This window comes from Adiantum capillus-veneris, chromosome 27 (genome assembly GCF_014529385.1).
Source record: "Adiantum capillus-veneris isolate H3 chromosome 27, ASM1452938v2, whole genome shotgun sequence".
Taxonomy (NCBI): domain Eukaryota; kingdom Viridiplantae; phylum Streptophyta; class Polypodiopsida; order Polypodiales; family Pteridaceae; genus Adiantum; species Adiantum capillus-veneris.
The window spans coordinates 29,834,696-29,839,891 of record NC_140957.1 but is presented as its reverse complement, the minus strand read 5'-3'; positions in this window follow the sequence as shown (position 1 = coordinate 29,839,891).

Below are 5,196 nucleotides of genomic sequence, written 5' to 3'. Positions count from 1 at the left end.
AAAGAAGGTATGAGATAAACAAAAGGACATTGCGGCTCATTGTGAATAGGGCTAGGATTAAAGCATGTAGGGAAAAAGAGCTAAAATCCCTAGATGAGGATCTCACCCAAGCTAAAGAGAAGATAAGACAGCATGAGGAAAGGGTTGCACATTCTCTTGCGCAGATGCCTCAACCTCTAGAAGAACCATCCACAGAGAAGAAATGAAGAAGTGCTAGTTTGAGAGGATCAATATTTGTTGAGAAGGTTAATGAGCCATTAGATGCCCTCCTGAAAGCTTATAAACACGGCTCAAAACAACCAAACACAAGAATAGAGGTGGATGACATATCCATATGCGGAACTAGAAAAGTAAATGCTTAAAATGTGCAAGAAAATGATTCAAACAATCCAAGATTTACTAGAACCACCAGTTGAAAACCTGAGGATGTGATCCTTGTCCCACCTACACCAATAATCCCACCAAACTAGGAACAAAAAGAGCCAGATCCTAGTTACGATCATGGACCCAATCTCAAGGACCCAACATTAGAACCAAGGATAATGTTGAATACCATGGACAACTATTCTGAGGGATTTCACCTAGCTATACTTGAGGGTTGTAAAGAAATAAATGGTCTTGATGGATTGTGGAAACAAGTCAAAGAGGCCAATGAAGCCAGTGAGCTAAGTAGACGAGTAAACCAGACTGATGATGGAAAAGGAGTGTGTCTTCCACCAATTGAGGAATTTGAGACTGGATCTCAAATGAATCTAGAAGTGCAATTGTATTGGAGAGACAAAGGGTCTGTACAATCTATAGACAATCAACCCCATTTTCTAAGAACACTACCATCCTATATGGGAGAGCAGGAGGCCAAGTCAAATGTTATTGCAGTCCCAGCATAGAGACTGTCTTCCAACAAGGTCATTGAATCAAAAGGATATATAGACATTTTGTTGACACCAATCGTTAGCCGAGTTGCTCAAAATAAGACCAAACATGTGGACTACTGTGGGAAAATTTCTATAGAAATTTGGTGTAAAAAAACCAATGACTCAAATCAAGGAAGGGATCAAAGAGCTAGAAATGCCTCAGCTAAACACTAGGCCAATGCCATTAAACAAGGTAGGGGAGTATATGGGAGCACCACTATTCCTATGGAGTTCCAAGGTGTATAAACCATGCCAATTCGTGGCAGTGGAGCCGATGTTTCCATCGCAACAAAAGAGATCTGGAAAAAATGGAAAAATCAACCGTAAGGGTTACCATGCTGAAATTGCAACTTGTAGACGGACACATAGAAAGGACCATAGGACTGCTAGAAAAATTATTTGTTACTTCTTGTGGCATTGACTATAAGGACATCTTTTCTATTGTTGAATTTGGCAAGAAGAACAACTATGACATCATTTTAGGAAGACCATTTTTGTGACAATATTGAAAATGGTCCAAGACTGAGGCTATGACCATATCTACCTGAAACATATGTAAACCAGAACAAGAAAAAATCTAAAGGACCATAGTTACAAGGATGTGAGAAGCACACAAAAAGGCCCATAGGACTGCTAAAAAAAGTATTTGCTACTTCTTGTGGCAATGAGTATGAGGACACGTTTGCTATTGTTGACTTTGGCAAGAAGAACAACTATGGCATCATTTTAGGAAGACCATTCATGTGACAACTGAAAATGGTCCAAGACTGGGGTTATGACCATATTTACCTGAGACATATGGAAACCACAACAAGAATAAATATGAAGGACCATAGTTACAAGGATGTGAGAAGAACCCCTGTAGAAGAGTTTGATTCTGCTACTATAGTAGCATCATAACTTCTAGCACGGTTGGGTAAACCTAAAGAATTGTGGATGTGTGGAGATTTGCATTGCAGAAGTTTAAAGCGAGAGGAGTGTATTTTAGAAAAGGAAATTGAATGTAAGGATTATATCCCAAAACCCTTTTATCATGAAGCTTTAGATCCACTTGAATGGGAACACATCTTGGCTACTTTGGATGTGTGCGCTATTCAAGATGGTCCAACAACAAAGTTTTGTGAGAAAGATGGCTATGATGTTGTTCCTTACTTTGTAGTGAGTGTAATCCAGGGAAACAAAGACAAAGAAGAAGATAAGTTCTAAGTAGAACACTTGGAGCTTCAAGAAGATGTTGACAATGGAAATCAAGACAACCCAACAGGTGACACGAATAAGTTCTATGACTGTGTAGAACACTTGGAGCTTCAAGAAGATGCCGACAATGAAAATCCAAACAACCCAGCAGGTGACACAGACACACATAAACAAACACACATTTTTATGATTGTCCAGATCAAAGACCCATGAACCAATGCCACTGCTACAAGAATAAAGTGCATCAAAAGTGGATTCCAAAATATCCAGAGCAAGTGCAAAACGGACCCCATCGGCCTCTACACTAGGATTGTGCACGCTGAACTCATCACGGGGAGTGAACAGGGGGCGTCACCTAGCTTTGAGCGGCTAGGACACAGAAAACAACAATTCAAATAACATTAACACATCACATCGCACACACACACACACACACGCATGCGCACACACACACACACACACACACACACACACACACACACACACACACACACACACACACACACACACACACACACAGAGAGAGAGAGAGAGAGAGAGAGAGAGAGAGAGAGAGAGAGAGAGAGAGAGAGAGAGAGAGAGAGAGAGAGAGAGAGGTAGATGATGAAAACCCCTTGGATGTGAGTGAAAACTTTATTCAATGTGGTATTTACAGAAACCGTTGTTTTGGCGAGATGGAGACCATGGTGATAGATAGATAGATAGATAGAGAGAGAGAGAGAGAGAGAGAGAGAGAGAGAGAGAGAGAGAGAGAGAGAGAGAGAGAGAGAGAGAGAGAGAGAGAGAGAGAGAGAGAGAGAGAGAGAGAGAGCCTATAGTACGTTCTCTAGGTAAAATTCACATGTGCAGAGATCCTACTCTTGTGTGTAGAGACCCTTGGAGTTAGTGTGTCTGCATGGCTTCCCTCTCAAGTGTCCCCCTCGATAGTGACCTCTTAGTACTCTTTTATAAGTGCAAGATGCATTATTTTAACATAAACTGATTAGGTTTAGGACCCTAAGTTGGAGAGACAAAGCAGGCAACCGGGTCCCGGATGGTTGACTGGTGCTTTGTTTTGGGAGGAATTAGGAATGATACTCTCCGAGGTGTGCCTTTGTGACCATCACCTAGAGAGAGGCGGAATATACAAATGATTTTTTTTAACAAGGTTTGGCTTGAAAACTGGAAAAAGGATTACCATACGGATGTTTACTGAAGAAGTGTGTCATGGACGAGATGCCAAAAAATTGCAAGTTTTACTGGTGCGTTGGAGTAGCGCACTCATCAACTTCGATGCCGGTGACGAGCGCAAAGCACAACATGGACCCCGACGGCCTCAACGCTAGGACCGTGCACGCCAAGCTGGCCATGGGAAATGAACAAGAGGCACCACCTAGCTTTGAGCGGCTAGGACACAGACAACGGTGATTTAAAATAGCACAAACTCTGCACACACACACACACACACACACAGAGAGAGAGAGAGAGAGAGAGAGAGAGAGAGAGAGAGAGAGAGAGAGAGAGAGAGAGAGAGAGAGAGAGACGGTGGTGATGAAAACCCCTCGGGATGTGAGGGAAACTTGAATCAATGCAATATTTATAGGAACCTTTGCTTCGGCAAGATGGTGACTATGGTGATAGAGAGATAATGAGCCTATTTGTGCATTCTCTAGAGGTGATTTCATAAGCACGGAGATTCTACTCTTGCATATGTGTGGAAACCTTTGGAGTCAAGGTGTGGACATGGCTTCCTTCTCATAGTGCTAACTTCCCAAAATGCTACCCTAAAATCCACTCTCTTTTGATGCAAGTGTTGCGAGTGCCTCTGCCTAATAGTGACCTCTCAGTGCTCTTTTATAGGTGCAAGCTGAATTAGTTTGGGATAATCTGATTAGGTTAGGGCCCTAAATCAGGAGAGACAAAGCAAGGAGTTAGGTCCCAGATGGTTGACCCTTGCTTTGTCTTAGGAGAATTTTAAAATGATATCTCCTAGGTGGGCCTTTGTGACCATCACCTAGAGAGAGGTGGCAATTTACAACGGGTTTTTATACAAGATTTTTGGCTTGAAATCGGAAAATAATGATATCCTACGGATGTTACTACGAAGATGCGTCGTGGACAAGATACCAACGAATGGCGGGCCTTGCTAATGCGTTGATGTAGCGCGTTTGCCAGTTTTGTGGCCGGCCGGGACATGCCTTTGGCATTACTTCTTGATTTTGCGTCACTATCGCGTGATTTGGCCGTCCTTCTTCTTTTGTGTTGGGTGTCAACGTTGAATTCCTTTGTGGTTGCGTATATGCGTGCATGTACTGTGTGTTTATGCTCATGTGCTCGTTGCCTGTTTTGTGGGTGCATATATGCGCGCGTGTATTGTGTGTTTATGTTCATGTGCTCGTGAGTGTTTTAATGTGTGCGTGCACATATGCGTACTTGTGTATGTATGTGCATGTGAGTAAAATAAATAGTTAATTAGTTTAAGTAATTACAATTGATCATGTGTGCGTGCGCATATGCGTGCTCGTGTATGTATGTGCATGTGAGTAAAATAAATAATTAATTAGTTTAAGTAATTACAATTGATCGTAAATCCTATTTTTATCTAAAGATTAATTAGGATAAATAGAAGCTACTGTTAAAAGTCTCTAGGAAAATTACTGGAAGTATAAACCATTGATATAAAGTTGAGAAAATTCAATATTTAAGAGAAAATGAATATAATTAATATTAAGCTTAAAATAAGAAAATTTCAAGCTTAATAAAGATGGGGAAATTAGGAAAAAGAGAAAGAAATTTATAAGGAAATTAAGAGAGCTTAGAAAACCCTTAAGGAATCTATGATATAGTTATCTTACCCATGTAAGCAGATAAGAAATTACTAGGCCAAGAAATTACCATTTAGGAATACAAATTTAACCTTGATTGGGATAAGAAGAGTAATTAGATTGAATAAAAAGGTTAAGTCAAGGTTTGGATGATTTGCCTAATAAATACATGTCCTTTTTATAAGGATAATAAGTCATGGCACCAAAAAGGACCCGAGCCAATCCTCAATCTGATGATGAGGATAGTGTTCCTAAAAGAGCTAGAGCGTCGCACGACGACG